This window comes from Tursiops truncatus, chromosome 18 (genome assembly GCF_011762595.2).
Source record: "Tursiops truncatus isolate mTurTru1 chromosome 18, mTurTru1.mat.Y, whole genome shotgun sequence".
Lineage (NCBI taxonomy): Eukaryota > Metazoa > Chordata > Mammalia > Artiodactyla > Delphinidae > Tursiops > Tursiops truncatus.
The window spans coordinates 73,249,788-73,267,759 of NC_047051.1; the positions used below are offsets into that span (position 1 = coordinate 73,249,788).

The 17,972-nt window shown below is 39.5% G+C and overlaps 1 long non-coding RNA gene across 1 annotated transcript in view; it reads left to right on the top strand.

Moving 5' to 3' along the window:
* Positions 1–17,972, top strand: part of LOC109547619 (uncharacterized) — a 63,933-nt gene that overhangs the window by 21,805 nt on the left and 24,156 nt on the right. Inside the window, exons 4-5 of the long non-coding RNA XR_012327773.1 lie at positions 8,565–8,624; positions 15,929–16,011. This is a non-coding gene — a long non-coding RNA (uncharacterized lncRNA). The remainder of the gene's footprint in view (positions 1–8,564; positions 8,625–15,928; positions 16,012–17,972) is intronic.

Sequence of the window (17,972 nt, forward strand, 5' to 3'; positions counted from 1 at the left end):
TCTCCCTAGGTAGGTTTATTCCTAGGTATTTTATTCTTTTTGTTGCAATGGTAAATGGGAGTGTTTCCTTAATTTCTCTTTCAGATTTTTCATCATTAGTGTATAGGAATGCAAGAGATTTCTGTGCATTAATTTTGGATCCTGCAACTTTACTTAATTCATTGATTAGCTCTAGTAGTTTTCTGGTGACATCTTTAGGATTCTCTGTGTATAGTATCATGTCATCCGCAATCAGTGACAGTTTTACTTCTTATTTTCCAATTTGTATTCCGTTTATTTCTTTTTCTTCTCTGATTGCCATAGCTCGGACCTCCAAAGCTATGTTGAATACTAGTGGTGAGAGTGGACATCCTTGTCTTGTTCCTGATCTTAGAGGAAATGCTTTCAGTTTTTCACCACTGAGAATAATGTTTGCTGTGGGTTTGTCATATAGGGCCTTTATTATGTTGAAGTAGGTTTTCTCTATGCCCACTTTCTGGAGAGTTTTTATCATAAATGGGTGTTGAATTTTATCAAAAGCTTTTTCTGCATCTATTGAGATGATCATATGGTTTTTATTCTTCAATTTGTTAATATGGTGTATCACATTGATTGATCTACATATATTGAAGAATCCTTGCATCTCTGGGATAAATCTCACTTGATCATGGTGTATGATCCTTTTAATGTGTTGTTGGATTCTGTTTGCTATTATTTTATGAGGATTTTTGCATCTATATTCATCAGTGATATTGGTCTGTAATTTACTTTTTTTGTGTTATCTTTGTCTGGTTTTGGTATCAGGGTGATGGTAGCCTCATGGAATGAGTTTGAGAGTTTTCCTTCCTCTGCAGTTTTTTGGAACAGTTTGAGAAGGATGGGTATTAGCTTTTCTCTAAATGTTTGATAGAATTCACCTGTGAAGCCATCTGGTCCTGGACTTTTGTTTGTTGGAAGATTTTTAGTCACAGTTTCAATTTCATTACTTGTGATTGGTCTGTTCATATTTTCTATTTCTTCCTGGTTCAGTCTTGGAAGGTTATACCTTTCTAAGAATTTGTCTATTTCTTCCAGGTTGTCCATTTTATTGGCATCGAGTTTCTTGTCATAGTCTCTTAGGATGCTTTGTATTTCTGCGGTGTCTGTTGTAACTTCCCCTTTTTCATTTCTAATTTTATTGATTTGAGTCCTCTCCCCCTTTTTGTTAATGAGTCTGCCTAAAGGGTTATCAATTTTCTTTATCTCCTCAACGAACCAGTTTTTAGTTTTATTGATCTTTGCTATTGTTTTCTTTGTTTCTATTTCATTTATTGCTGCTCTGATCTTTATGATTTCTTTCCTTCTGCTAACTTTGGGTTTTGTTTATTCTTCTTTCTCTAGTTCTTTCAGGTGTAAGGTTAGATTGTCTATTTGAGATTTGCCTTGTTTCTTGAGGTAGGCTTGTATAGCTATAAACTTCCCTCTTAGAACTGATTTTGCTGCATCCCATAGGTTTTGGATCATCGTGTTTTCATTGTCATTTGTCTCTAAGTATTTTTTGATTTCCTCTTTGATTTCTTCAGTGATTGCTTGGTTATTTAGTGACGTATTGTTTAGCCTCCATGTGTTTGTGTTTCTTATGTTTTTTCCATGCAATTGATTTCTAATCTCATAGCATTGTGGTCAGAAAAGATGCTTGATACGATTTCAATTTTCTTAAATTTACTGAGGCTTGATTTGTGACCCAAGATGTGATCTTTCCTAGAGAATGTTCCATGCAAACCTGAGAAGATAGTGTAATCTGCTGTTTTTGGATGGAATGTCCTATAAATATCAATTAAATCTATCTGGTGTATTGTGTCATTTTAAGCTTGTGTTTCCTTAGTAATTTTCTGTTTGGATGATGTGTCCATTGATGTAAGTGAGGTGTTCAAGTCCCCCACTATTACTGTGTTACAGTTGATTTCCTGTTTTATAGCTGTTAGCAGTTGCCTTATGTATTGAGGTGCTCCTATGTTGGGTGCATATATATTTATAATTGTTATATCTTCTTCTTAGATTGATCCCTTGATCATTATGTAGTGTGCTTCTTTGTCTCTTATAATAGTCTTTATTTTAAAGTCTACTTTGTCTGATATGAGAATTGCTACTCCAGCTTTCTTTTGATTTCCATTTGCATGGAATATCTGTTTCCATCCCTTCACTTTCAGTCTCTGTGTGTCCCTAGGTCTGAAGTGGGTCTCTTGTAGACAGCATATATACAGGTCTTGTTTTTGTATCCATTCAACCAATCATTGTCTTTTGGTGGGAGCATTTAATCCATTTACATTTAAGGTAATTATCAATGTGTATGTTCCTATTATCATTTTCTTAATTGTTTTGGGTTTGTTTTTGTAGGTCCTTTTCTTCTCTTGTGTTTCCCACTTAGAGAAGTTCCTTTAGCATTTGTTGTAGAGCTGGTTTGGTGGTGCCAAATTATCTTAGCTTTTGCTTGTCTGTAAAGCTTTTGTTTTCTCTGTCAATTCTGAATGAGATCCTTGCCTGGTAGAGTAATCTTGGTTGTAGGTTCTTCCCTTTCATCACTTTAAGTATGTTATGCCACTCCCTTCTGGCTTGTAGAGTTTCTGCTGAGAAATCAGCTGTTAACCTTATGGGCATTCCCTTGTATGTTATTTGTCGTTTTTCCCTTGCTGCTTTCAATAATATTTTTTGTCTTTAATTTTTGCCAATTTGATTACTATGTGTCTCAGCATGTTTCTCCTTGGGTTTATCCTGTATGGGACTTGCTGCACTTCCTGGACTTGGGTGGCTACTTCCTTTCCCATGTTAGGGAAGTTTTCGACTGTAATCTCTTCAAATATTTCCTCAGGTCCTTTCTCTCTCTCTTCTCCTTCTGGGACCCCTATAATGTGAATGTTGTTTTGTTTAATGTTGTCCCATACATCTCTTAGGCTGTCTTCATTTCTTTTCATTCTTTTTTCTTTATTCTGTTCTGCAGCAGTGAATTCCACCCTTCTGTCTTCCAGGTCACTTATCTGTTCTTCTGCTTCTGCTATTGATTCCTTCTAGTGTATTTTTCATTTCAGTTATTGTATTGTTCTTCTCTGTTTGTTCTTTAATTCTTCTAGATCTTGGTTAAACAATTCTTGCATCTTCTCGATCTTTGCCTCCATTCTTTTTCCGAGGTCCTGGATCATCTTCACTATCATTATTCTGAATTCTTTTTCTGGAAGGTTGCCTATCTCCACTTCATTTAGTTGTTTTTCTGGGGTTTTATCTTGTTCCTTCATCTGGTACATAGCCCTCTGCCTTTTCATCTTGTCTATTTTTCTGTGAATGTGGTTTTTGTTCCACAGGCTGCAGGATTGTAGTTCTTCTTGCTTCTGCTGTCTGCCCTCTGGTGGATGAGGCTATCTAAGAGGCTTGTGGAAGTTTCCTGATGGGAGGGACTGGTGGTGGGTAGAGCTGGCTGTTGCTCTGATGGGCAGAGCTCAATAAAACTTTAATCCACTTGTCTGCTGATGGGTGGGGCTGGGTTCCCTCCCTGTTGGTTGTTTGGCCTGAGGCGGCCCAACACTGGAGCCTACCCAGGCTCTTTGGTGGGGCTAAAGGTGGAATCTGGGAAGGCTCATGCCAAGGAGTACTTCCCAGAACTTCTGCCAGCATCCTGTCCTCATGGTAAGGCACAGCCACTCCCTGCCTCTGCAGGAGACCGTCCAACACTAGCAGGTAGGTCTGGTTCAGTATCCTATGGCATTACTGCTCCTTCCCCTTGATCCCAATGCTCACATTACTTTGTGTGTGCCCTCCAAGAGTGGAATCTCTGTTTCCCCCAGTCCTGTTGAAGTCCTGCAATCAATTCCCACTAGCCTTCAAAGTCTGATTCTTTAGGAATTCCTCCTCCCATTGCTGGACCTCCAGGTTGGGAAGCCTGGCATGGGGCTCAGAACCTTCACTCCAGTGGGTGGACTTCTGTGGTATAAGTGTTCTCCAGTTTCTGAGTCACCCACCCAGCAGTTATGGAATTTGATTTTATTGTGATTACGCCCCTCCTACCATCTCATTGTGGCTTTTCCTTTGTCTCTGGATGTGGGGTAACCTTTTTGGTGAGTTCCAGTGTCTTCCTGTCAATGATTGCTCAGCAGTTAGTTATGATTTTGGTGTTCTTGAAAGAGGGAGTGAGGGCATGTCCTTCTACTCTGCTATCTTGACCCAATCTCTCTTCCTTTTCTTTTTTAATTCCTCTTGATTTATTTTCCCATTTTTTCTTGATGAGTCTGGCTAATGGTTTATCAATTTTGTTTATCTTCTCAAAGAACCAGCTTTTAGTTTTATTGATCTTTGCTATTGTTTCCTTCATTTTGTTTTCATTTATTTCTAATGTGATCTTTATGATTTATTTCCTTCTGCTAACTTTGAGGTTTTTTTGTTATTCTTTCTCTAATTGCTTTAGGTGTAAGTTTAGGTTGTTTATGTGAGATTTTTCTTGTGTCTTGAGGTAGGCTTGTATAGCTATAAACTTCCCGCTTAGAACTGCTTTTGCTGCATCCCATAGGTTTTGGGTCGTCTTGTTTTCATTGTCATTTGTTTCTAGATATTTTTTGATTTCCTCGTTGATTTCTTCAGTGATCTCTTGGTTTTTTAGTAGTGTATTGTTTAGCCTCCATGTATTTGTATTTTTTCCAGATTTTTTCCCTGTAATTGATATCTTGTCTCATAGTGTTGTGATTGGAAAAGATACTTGATACAATTTCAGTTTTCTTAAATTTACCAAGGCTTGATTTGTGACCCAAGATATGATCTATCCTGGAGAATGTTCCATGGGCACTTGAGAAGAAACTGTATTCTGTTGTTTTTGGATGGAATGTCCTATAAATATCAATTAAGTCCATCTTGATTAATGTATCATTTAAAGCTTGTGTTTCCTTATCTATTTGCATTTTGAATGATCTGTCCATTGGTGACAGTGGGGTGTTAAAGTTCCCTACTATGATTGTGTTACTGTCAATTTCCCCTTTTATGGCTGTTAGCATTTGCCTTATGTATTGAGGTGCTCCTATGTTGGGTGCATAAATATTTACAATTGTTATATCTTCTTCTTGGATTGATCCCTTGATCATTATGTAGTGTGCTTCTTTGTCTCTTGTAATAGTCTTTATTTTAAAGTCTATTTTTTTTTGATATGAGAATTGCTACTCCAGCTTTCTTTTGATTTCCATTTCCTTGGAATATCTTTCCATCCCCTCATTTTCAGTCTGTATGTGTCCCTAGGTTTGAAGTGGGTCTCTTGTAGACAGCATATATACAGGTCTTGTTTTTGTATCCATTCAGCCAGCCAGTCAATGTCTTTTGGTTGGAACATTTCATCCATTTACATTTAAGGTAATTATCGATATGTATATTCCTATTACCATTTTCATAATTGTTTTGGGTTTGTTTTTGTAGGTCTTTTCCTTCTCTTGTATTTCCTGCCTAGAGAAGTTCCTTTAGCGTTTGTTGTAAAGCTGGTTTGGTGGTGCTGAATTCTCTTAGCTTTTCTTGTCTATAAAGGTTTTAATTTCGCCGTTGAATGTGAATGAGATCCTTGCTGGGTAGGGTAATCTTGGTTGTAGTTTTTTCCCTTTCATCACTTTAAATATGTCCTGCCAGTCCTTTCTGGCTTTCAGAGTTTCTGCTGAAAGATCAGCTGCTAGCTTTATGGGGATTGCCTTGTATGTTATTTGTTGGTTTTCCCTTGCTGCTTTTAATATTTTTTCTTTGTATTTAATTTTTGATAGTTTCATTAATATGTGTCTTGGCATGTTTCTCCTTGGATTTATCCTGTATGGGACTCTCTGTACTTCATGGGCTTGATTGACTCTTTCCTTTCCTATATTAGGGAAGTTTTCAACTATAATCTCTTCAAATATTTTCTCAGTTCCTTTCTTTTTCTCTTCTTTTTCTGGGACCCCTATAATTCAAATGTTGGTGCTATTAATGTTATCCCAGAGGTCTCTGAGACTGTCCTCAATTCTTTTCATTCTTTTTCTTTATTCTGCTCTGTGGTAGTTATTTGCACTATTTTAGCATCCAGGTCACTTATCTGTTCTTCTGCCTCAGTTATTCTGCTATTGGTTCCTTCTAGAGAATTTTAAATTTCATTTATTGTGTTGTTCATCATTGTTTGTTTGCTCTTTACTTCTTCTAGGTCTTTGTTAAATGTTTCTTGTATTTTCTCCATTCTATTTCCAAGATTTTGGATCATCGTTTCTATCATTACTCTGAATTCTTTTTCAGGTAGACTGCCTATTTCTTTTGCATTTGTTTGGTCTGGTAGGCTTTTACATTTCTCCTTCATCTGCTGCGTAGTTCTCTGTCTTCTCATTTTGCTTAACTTAACTGTGTTTGGGGTCTCCTTGTCGCAGGCTGCTGGTTTGTAGTTACCATTGTTTTTGGCATTTGCCCCCAGTGGATAAAGTTGGTTCAGTGGGTTGTGTAGGCTTCCTGGTGGAGGGGCCTGGTGCCTGTGTTCTGCTGGATGAGGCTGGGTCTTGTCTTTCTGGTGGGCAGGACCGCATCCAGTTGTGTATTTTGGGGTGTCTGTGAACTTATTATGATTTTAGGCAGTCTCTCTGCTAATGGGTGGGGTTGTGTTCCTGCTTTGCTAGTTGTTTGGCATAGGGTTTCCAGCACTGTAGCTTGCTGGTCATTGAGTGGAGCTGGATCTTAACATTGAGATGGAGATCTCTGGGAGAGCTCTAGCTGATTGATATTACACGGGGCTGGGAGGTCTCTGGTGGTCCAATATCCTGAACTCGGCTCTCCCACCTCAGAGACTCAGGCCTGACACTCAGCCAGCCAAAGCACTACGACCCTGTCAGCCACATGGCTATTTATTTTGTGAAAGTCAGCAAAACGGGACAGCCCCAGGCCTCCCTCACTGGAGCTCAGGCAAAGTTGTAGAAAGTACAGTTCCTGAGGACAGGCAGCTTAGCTGCATTCCATTCAATCATTTTTTATCAAAGATTATGTTTATCTTGGGACTTCCCTGGTGGCACAGTGGTTAAGAATCTGCCTGCCAATGCAGGGGACACGGGTTCAAGCCCTGGTTCGGAAAGATCCCACATGCTGCGGAGCAACTAAGCCCGTGTTCGTGAGCCCAGAACCACAACTACTGAGCCCACATTCTGCAACTACTGAAGCCTGCATGCACCTAGAGCCCATGCTCTGCAACAAGAGAAGCCACTGCAATGAGAAGCCCAAGCACCACAACAAAGAGTAGCCCCTGCTCGCCACAACTAGAGAAAGTCCACATGCAGCAACAAGACCCAACACAGCCAAAATTATTAAATTTAAAAAATAAATTAATTAATTTAAAATGTATTTTTAAAAGTACAATGTTAAATGTTAATCTCATCCTAAAAACACCACAGAAACATCCAAAATAATGTTCCACCAAATATATTGGAACTGTGGCCCAGCCACGTAAAATAAAATAAAATAAATTATGTTTATCTAAACGGTTTCACTTATTCGTGTTGGTATGAAATGTTAAAACTTCTGAAATATCATAGTCTCACATAGACGAAATATCAGTACTGACTCACGTGTCTTCATTTTTTCTACCTGAACCCAATTTAAGGGCAATTTTCTAAGAACATTTTAAGAAGAATACCTGGCATCTGGTTGCTGTTCCTGTCCATTTCTATATGACCTTTCTCTTCAAAGTTTTGACCTGCATCTTAATTTCCATCTCAAAAACAGCAGTTGCTTCGGTACCTGATGGATCCCTCATATTCTTTTTTCCACTTTAAAAATCTACATCAGTTTCAGAAAAAAAATGAGTGCAGGCCGTCCAATTTTATCTAGAGCAGCAAATCTGTGCCTAGGAAGTTCAAATAGAGGCTAGCCTCTATAGAAACAACTTTTAAATAAACTTAGAAACCGAACTATTTAGACTTTCCATTCTTGGCATATAATACTTTTATTTTAGCAAAGAAAGGACAATGAAAACTTTTCAAGGAGGTCAGAAGTTGTGTTCCGTACTCTAATTTGATTTGCCCCAACTGGAGGGCATTTTCAACACAGTGTAAACAGTTTTCAGCAAACACATTCTTAAAGATCTTTTCAACTCTCTGGTTTCAGTGGACGGTGAGTGGACACATATGTTAATGAAGTATGTTTATTACCAAAGCTGATGCTGAAATCAAACTACCGGCTAGCCTGCCATGTCCATTTCTACCTATGTTGTTGGTACAACCAACTGACTCCTCTTATAGATTTTTCTATGTTCTTTTTCATTCACCCTTTCTTCTTCTCTCCCAAGGAGATAATTGACACTGCCTTTGCATTTCTTGCTTAGCCCGGCTCTGCCTCCTGGGGTGTACTTCCTGCTCCAAATCATGGCTGATGTTGTAGAAATTTCCCCTTCCAGGACCCACCCCCTCAGTTCCTAGTTTCCAAATGTCACATTTAGCCACAGTATTCTTTGCCTCTGGTCTCCATCAAATGCTACTTAAATAATGTTGCTAGGAAAATTGAAACAGTAGTATCATTTATTTTGTTTCTCCACTTATTCTAAAATGTTCTGCTTCTCAAAACAAAACTTTTCGTTTTTTCTATTTTAGAGGAAGAGGAGGCACCCTCATCCCCCCCCCAGTAGTTTGGTCTCCACCAGAAACACCGAGGTCAGTTCAGTAGGAGTTTTGAGTCGATCACATTGAGCTACATTTTGCGGGCATACTCGGGAAAATCCTGTTGATGTAAAACAGAAAATTAAACCAGTTTCATTGCAAGTGTGCATATAGTGTCCTTAAAAAATGGAAAAGCTCTTATTGTCCTTTCTTATATTTTATGGCCAATACGTCTGACCAAAAATCCATCTCCAGCCAGTATTTTTCTATAAGATGGAAATGGAGTGAATGCCCCAGCAGGACGCTGGTGAGAGGAGTGTTCTGCATGTGATAGACGCACACCTGAACTTCAGATTCATTGTTCAAGCAGGAAATCACCCAATTTCCCTGCATTCTATATTTTTTCTCTTTAAATTATATATTTAAAGTGTGCTTTTATAAACGGGTATTACATGATCTCACTTTCACAGATGACAAAGGCTTGGGGGAAGTTAATGCTTTGCTATTATTAACTTATCAAGCAACCGCAGTCCCCAGGCATTCTTTCAGGCAATAAACCCTATTCGTTTTGTTGTTGGCTCACGCTTTATTTTTATGGCCCATTAACCAGTACTGAATTAAAATCAAATTTGTATAAATGATCTAATAGTTTTGCAAACTAGTTAGTCATCTGAATACCCAACACATGGCAATGCCAGAATAAGGTTATGAATCAAATACAAGCATAGATTTTAAATCATTGATGATGAAAATATTCTTTTTTAAAAACTGATAGCCAAAAAGGGTAGAGAAAATGTTTTTTAAAAAAAAAAGATAAATTTGGCACAAACTTTAGCAAACATTCCATTTGCGTACAGAGTGGGATTTGGGGCTGAATGAAACCCACGCTCTGCGTTGGCGACAGTGCAGGTTACAACTTCCTGTTCTTTCCTGTCACTTCATATCGGCTTTTGGAGAAGTGGAAGGTTTCTGGTCTAATTTTTCCACTTCTCAATATTAATACTATCAAAGTGTACTAAAGCTTTACTTTGTGAATCCTTTTACCATCCTGGAAAAAGTAAAGATGAAACAGAATATTTAAATGGGAAATTTTTTGTGATCCTAATGAGAGGTTTGGAGTTCTCTGAACCGCTAATTATAATGATACGATTCTAATTTTTCTTCCTCAAATAATAAGCACCTCTTATTTTGAGGAGAAGAATTTAACTAATTAAATTCCTCCTAAATAAAGGAGGTGAGTCTTTTGGCTCCCATGAGACTTTCCACAGAGATCCCCTCTGGCCTGGCCCAACTGTGGCCTTGTGACCATTCGATGAGGTGGGAAATGTCGCTTGAGATGCATGTAGTCACATGACAGCGTCATCACTGTCTCAGGGGGGTTGCTACAGTGCTGTCATGGATTCTGCTTCCAAATGTTGCTCTCATGGTGCTCAAAACATGTCATTTCACTGTGTGCTTCTGCAAGAAATTTTGCCAAGCAGACATCTGTTTGGATTGAGATGCTATACCTTGAAAAGGGAGGAGTTTGTGTGGTAGAAAGACAGGGCCTTTGAGTCAGAAGAACTTGGCTTTAGTCTTGACCACTAATCACCATTTAAGGTACAGGCTCAATGAACTCTTCACTAAAATGAAGATGAAGCTACCTACCACTGGGTTTACTGTAGGGTGGGGATTAAATGAGATAATATATGGAATATAGTTTGATGCCTGGACATCACAGAAGCTCAAGGATAGAGCTTACCATTAAAAAAATAAAAACAATCTTTTGCCCAGAGAAGAGCAAAAGATTAAACTAATCCAACTGAAGATTCAAATACCTAAGGCTCAACTCAGGCACACTACTGTAAAAAATATTAGTCAGATCCGTTCCCCTATGTGTAGACACTCCATGACTGTGGTAGATAGAAATGCAGACTGATTTAGATGTTTCCTGGTGGTGATGTAAATGCCACGGACAGCATCATGGGATTTTCTAAAATGATGAATAATTCCTGGGAAAGTTCGGGGGAAAGAAACCCTCCCTCAGTTGGTGTATAGTAGCATTCCTGGAACAGACTGTTTATATTAAAATTGTACAAAAAGTGGTTTGCATTCATATTTAAACAGTTTGTTTTTAGGAACAAACATCATTGACAAGTTTCTCTTCTTCACATGAAAGTCCTCTGGGACACAGGAAGGCATGAGGGAGCAGGGACCGTTCTTCATTCTTCCTGGTGGAGAACCAGCCACCCTTTGCAGGAGGGAGCCTTCCAGGTTCCTATTTGCTAACTTGTAGTAGAGGAGCTAGTCTCTTGGCAACCAAGAAACCAGGTCCACCGGTTTTCAAAATCTCCCCTTGGGTCGACTCTTTTCTCTAGAAGAGGACATTCCTTTACAACAACAAGCTCTGTGGGGAAGAGCAGGCCTGGTGAAACTATCAAGGAGAGGCCAACAGGCGGTCCCAGACATGGGGGAGGGAAAAGCCTTGAGGGAAAGTGCTGACAAGAAAGAAGGCATTGTCAAAGGAAGCTATCTGAGCGCTCGAGAACTGGCCCAGGAGTGGGAGCTGTCCCAGAAGGAGGAACTGTAACTGGGAATAGTTGACTCAGCATGCAAAAGCCAATGACCAGGGCTTCCCTGGTGGCGCAGTGGCTGGGAGTCCGCCTGCTGATGCAGGGGACACGGGTTCCTGCCCCGGTCCGGGAAGATCCCACATGCCATGAGCCATGGCCACTGAGCCTGCGCGCCCGGAGCCTGTGCTCCGCAACGGGAGAGACCACAACAGTGAGAGGCCCACGCATAAATAAAAAAAATAAAAAATAAAAAAAAGCCAATGACCAAGGCACCAAGAGGGGCCGAGTCTCAGAAACCAACACTGAGTTGAATCTGACCAAAGAGGCAGGTGGCCCCAAGGAGGGAAGCACAGACCATTAGACTATAACATCACTCTAGTCACCTCCTGAGAAGACTACAGCCCGTGCTTCCCCTCTTCTGAAAGGTAAGGACGAAGCTCCCCAGGAATCCTCTACGTGAGCCCTCTGTCCTGGCCCAGGCCTGTTCTCCACTGGCAACAAGAAATATCTCAACACCAACCATGAGAATCATTCTCTATCCACACAACGTGGACATGGAAATGGATAACCTTCCAAATTAACCTACCTCCCAATGAGGCTACTTTGAAGACTGAGAAAAACAGCAAGATCGTTTTTGCCTTTCTTACCTGAATGTCTTCGATTTTGCCTCTTTCAGTATTATTCTATTAAGCCAAACTATTAATGGCTAAATTGGGAACCTGATAGGTTACATTTGTTAGTATAATGTTTTATAAGTAGTATAGTTGTGGTAGTTTTTATTGTTAAAAAAATAAACCAGACCACAGAATATTGGTTTCTGCTGTTGAACATGCCTCCATAACATCAGCTATACTGAGTTTTATGTGAGACATTTCATACGTGAAACATTTAAAACTCAGGTTTATTGCTATATAACTAGGACTCAATAGCTTCTTATTATAAAATAATATTATTTACCATTATAGTTAATAAAAAGCCAAAAAATTTATCCAGGTTATGTGTTCTGTTTTGTTCAAAGGCCAGAACGTTGGTCACATTCATCAATCATGTGATTCTTAATCCATCTTCACTCACCAGAAGTACAGTCAGTGGAAATTCGGCCTTGACTGACCTCTGCTTTCTCACTCACACTTTATCTATCATATGTGGCCTATCTATTTTGCATTTCTGTGTGTCTGTATATCTTAACAGGAACTCTGGAAGGACATATGTCAGGCACAGGTAACCTGCTACCATCCAGACCACGTGTTTTCTCCTGTTTGTGGCCTCGGGATTGTAGGGAACTTACCTGCCTTGTTCATCCCTGTATCCACAGCATCTAGAATAGTTCCAGACGTGGATTAAGCACCCATAAAACAGTTGTAAATAAACGAAGGACAAGAACAAGTGGGGGATAAGTTGCCCATCCTTATGTTTTATATAAATGCACTAATATTTTTCAAAAGTCTTGGTGCACTAGATTCAGGCGGGCTAAGTGCAACCATAAGTCTCATTTAAACAATCTTCCTATAGAACATGCACATATAGAACACATACTACAGTAGCCTGTGATTTATAAATCCTCATTAGTCATTTTTAATCAACAACTCTACAACATGTATCTCCTTCATCCCAAGCAAGGAGGATGATCACTGTGGAAAACACAGTGAAAAATGGAACCGATCTGCATTCAGTCTCTCTGAAGACAAAAAAAAAAAAAAAAAGAGTTATATGAGGCAGGTCTGGAATTATGAGGTAACTAGAAACTTTATAATATTAGAAATAACTGAAGTCTTGGAGTATGAAGCCTAGAGACTGGTGAACACGTAAGACTTGTCTTAAACATTTAAGGCACTATCATTTTGTGGTGCTGTTATTGGATATTTAGGTATGTTTCACCATGGATAAAGTTAGGGCTCTGAAAGTAAGTATAAGGTAACTGAGAAGTAGATTATTTGATGGTTAAATATTTACAAAGATGTAAGAGGTAGCAAGTTCCTTGTCGCTGGCATGCTCAAGTATGGACTGGGTATACACTTGGTGGAGACTGTGGAGAAGCTCATATATCACACCAGGGTGGTATTTGAACTACTTGGCCTTCGGTATGCCCCCAAAACCTGGGAAATTATGATTTTGTGAGACAGAATCCCAGGCATTATTAAGCCATGAAACTAATTGTGGTACTGGATCTAAGAAACAAATTTCAAGGAAGCTGAGAAGCTTTAGGGTAGCTCTGAGCTGAGTATTTGTGGAGGACTGGGGAGGATATTTAGGATTGGGAGAATGTTCTGAGGAAGTCTACAGAGGAGGGAGAAATCATCAAACACGCTCAGAGGTCAATTTGACTGAAATGAAGGTTCATGTAGAATTGTATTAAAATTGGGCTCAGTGAGGTACAGTGTGATATAATCCGTGGGAAGAGAGAAAATTTTGCCAATTGAGAAATACGACACAAGTGTTAAGTATTATCCAGTTTTCACAGAGAGACTTGAACTGCCAGGTGGAGTGTCAGGTAGTTTGGCAGGAGGTGATGCCCACGTCCAAGGTTGGCCAAAAGTATGAGTCCCGGAAGAAGCCGAGAGTGGGAAAACTAAGATCCCAGGAAGTAGGCAGCTGTGCAAGCAGTTGGCACAAAGGGAAAGGACTCTGGCATCTGAAGAGCCTATTAAGAGAAAGGGAACACCCAAATCCCAAAGAAAAGATGGATCCTCAGCAAGTGACCAAGGTATAAACTCAGATATGGTGCCGTGTACTAAGGTCCCAAAGAATAAGTCAAAAGCCCAGTGAATAGGACTAAGACGTAAGATCGGAGTGGTGCCAGCAAAGAGGGCGGCTTGTTTCTGGGCCTCTCAGATACTAGCCCGAGGTTCCCTAAACATTTATTCCTACTGGGAAAGTTGACCTCAGACCCTGGGATAAGCCTGAAAAAAATAATTAATAAATAAATAAATTAAATTAAATTAAATTAAATACTAGCCCGAGGTTCCCTAAACATTTATTCCTACTGGGAAAGTTGACCTCAGACCCTGGGATAAGCCTGAACTAGACACGGAAGTTCAGGGGTCTTAGCCACAAGGATTGGAAATTAAGAGGAGAAAGAAGCCACCAAGAACAGCAGATGTATTTAAACCTGATGCCCACTCTGATCAGTTGTCCAAGTCACTTCCTGGAACATGGTACTGAGAAGGTTTCAGAAGATATGTTACTACATAGTGTGAAAAAAAAAATGCCACAACCAAGTGATGGTGCCTTCCGTGGGCATGGGACAGTGGTCAACACAGGCATCACATGTTCATCATTCTTGTACAGCAACATTCCAAACTAGGGATGAGGCTTGAATTAGAGTCAGAGAGTGGCAGACCTTGATTACCAGATTGAAGTACCATGATTTTATCTGAGATTCAAGGGACTTCACTGAAAGATCATGGCCAACATTGCTGTGCACTTCTGGTGTTAGATCACAACAGGTCTGCAGAGAAGCTATATTGATCAGGGGAGCAGAGACTCTTCAACATCTGTGTTTGTGGCTCTCAGTTTCCCCTCTAGTGTGAGAAATGAAATTGTGTGCCCTCATGTTAGATTTTCTGTGCAGTGAATTGTAAAAGCCATTGCCAATAAGAATTATTTCATGTACATGTAATCCCATGTGCAGTCTGCTGCAAATTTATTCATGATCTTCTCCAGCTAATATGAGGAAACGCAGCTGCGGTGCCAAGATGACAGGACGATTTATATAGAGAACTGAAATCCACATTAAAATTCTTTGACTTGATCTCCTGCTCTGTAATTTGAAGGGGAATACAAGGGACATATATATATTTTTAAATAACCTTTCCTTGGTTCTCAAATAATTTATAGTATTATTCCACTATTCTCTGCTTCTTACCATGTTTTAAAAAATAACCCTTCCTAAGGTAAGATGTGCAGGTAGAAGATTAGCATCATTGCCCATGAAGTAGCACTTATGTGTTGCTTATGAATATATGGGATAGAGTTCCTGAAGAAAGGACACCAACACCAATGTGTAAACTAAGTAAAATTATAGAATTTTAATCTGAACATTTAAAATATATATGTATATATATATACCCTACTGCAAACACATTTTATAGATGGGGAAAATGAGACCCAGAGATGGTAGAGCCTCAGTGAAGTTTCCATAGCAGAGGCAGAAATAGGACTTGAGTAGACCTGTCATGTGCAGAACCTCTGTGATTTCCTCCGCATCGTGATGTATTTTGAGTTTTCTTTTTTAGAAATAGAACCATCATTATTCTCCAGTTCTAGGATTAAAAATCTCAGTTTTCGTACACTGCACTCCCTCCGATGCCCTCCTCCCCCACCCCTGCTGCCTTACTCTCAGGTGCCAGTACCTGCCCATCTTGCTGACCTACCTTTGCAGTTACTGCTTCCTTTCTTCTTCATTCACTTTCAGTTCCTCAAAGGGACGCCCCTAAGAGAGCTCTCATTCACTTGGTGGCTTTTTAAATTATTTTTTAATTGTTATTTTTTCCTCTTTGTTATAGTCCATAAACCACCATCAGATGTAGATTCATTAAACATGTTTTCTATCATCTTTCCCAGGCACAAAAGCCTTCAATGGCATCTGTTTCCTACTGATTCAGGTCCAATGTCTTTAGAGCCTCACGTTCAACGCCACCCGCATTCTAGCTTCAATCCCTAACCCACTCTTTTCCCAAGAAAATCTCTCCTTTCACACCCCACCCATATCTATAATTTTAATATATATATAGTTATATAAATGTGTGTCACTTTAGAAACTTGTCCACGTTTATTAAATTTCATTTACTCTGCTGAATTCCCCAGAGGCTTTGCACGGAGACCAAGTTCAGCCTGATTCCCCTGTGCTTGGCTTGCTGACCCTTTCATCACAGCTGCTCAGGCCTTTGGTGAGTAAGTGAGACTCTCCTCGCAATTAACACATCTGGTCAATTCCTGACACAAGAGTTTCCTTTCCAGCTGAGTCAGTCTAGTCTCTGCCCCAAGAACACCTACTGCACTGTTCCTTATCTACTCCCCCTCACCCTCCAGTCTCTTTCTCTTCCTCCCTTCCTGGCTGTCCAGACTAGATTCTTTCTTTTCTACTGTTTCAACTCCTGCTTATTCTATGCAAATGCTCTATTTTCCTCATGGAGTCTTTCTTGATTATTACAACTGGAAGAGATTTTTCTCACTCCAGATGTCCTATCACTTAAGAATTGCAGTACAAGACATTTAATGAAATGTGCCCTAAAAGCCTTATATTGTGATTATTTGTTTGCATGTTTTATTTCCTTATGGTTGAAGGTGGTCTTACCAATATTTGTGTTTGCTAAAGTAGTTAGCACCAAATGAAGGAACAAATATGAAATGCTAGTTCAGATTGGGGCACTGACCACATTACTTACAATTAATAATAAAAGAAACAGAACTGACAGTGAAAAGGAAGTGATTATTAGCAAACGAAAACTTGGAAGAATTTCTGAAAGGTAGATAAACAACTCACATATAAGTATTGACTGGTGAGCACTTTCAGAACTCCTCAGAGAAAGATACTAAACTTTCTTTTAAAAAAATAGGAGCAAGTATTAAACAAACACTAGACTTCTCATGAGCACAATCTAATATTTAACAACAATGGAGTAACAATGGTATGAGGGAAACCACATTAGCATTCAAGCATGCGGGCAAAATTAGGTGCTTTCCAACCAAAAAAGGCTCAGCAAGTTTATCTGGTCGGGCACCTTTAAAAAAAAACTATAAACAATTAAAAAACATAAATTCAGGTTACAATACTCCTGGGGCCAATGTGTGTCATGTTAGCAGATCTCTGTGTGTAGACTGATTATAGTTCCGCCCTAACCTATACACATTTATGAGTTAATTGATGGGCTTATTTTCAGGCTTATTTACTTATGTATTCCATTCACCTTTCCAGTAAAGATTTTTTTAAGTTTAAATTTTATTTTGTTTTAATTTTTATTGGAGTATAGTTGATTCACAATGTTGTGTTCGTTTCTGCTGATTCAGCAAACTGCATCAGTTATACATAGATATGTATCCACTTTTTTCAGATTCTATTTCCCTATAGGTCATTACAGAGTATTGAGTAGAGTTCCCCGTGCTATCCAGTAGGTCCTTATTCGTTATCTATTTTATATGCAGTGGTGTGTATATGTCAATCCCAATCTCCCAGTTTTCCAGTAAAGATTTAAGATGAGATAGCTTCTAATGTGTAACCACGACCCCACTTCCCTCATGTCCTCTTGCAGAACGAAACCCTATGGTTCCATTCGGAGCCGGACGGGCTGGTGAGTGGTTGGTTTGCCTGTGAAACACCCTGCGTCTGGGATGTGGTCTGTTCGTTTACTCGTCATTCCATATGGCCCATTGACAGCCGATAGCAACTTTGCCCATCATTACAGTTGGGGAGTTGACAGATGACAGATGTCAGTTGGAGATGGCTCTCTCACACATGGCCAGCCAATCACCAAGCACCCCCCAAAGGTGGGGACAAGATCCCAGCCAACAGATGGCTTGGCCTGTCTTGAAGAGGCAGTAATTAAACATTTTGGCTAGAAATCTCCTTTTTTAGGTTTCCCTTAAGGAGTTGTCATTCAGCCCCATATGCACTGATTTTTCTCCTTCTCCAAACATTTTTTCACACTGTCATTCAGGCACTTGACAGAAGTTCCCACAAGTACGTTTTCAGAGATTCTGGTCAAATCAACTCCAGAAAACCCAAAGATGAAACCTGTCATGTTTAATACGTTGAAAAGAAACAACTGAGTTACAGATAGCAGCTTCATGAAAGCCAGAGGTGGTTTTGGTAGAAGACTCACTGCTTCCTTTAAAAAACCAAAAACAACCC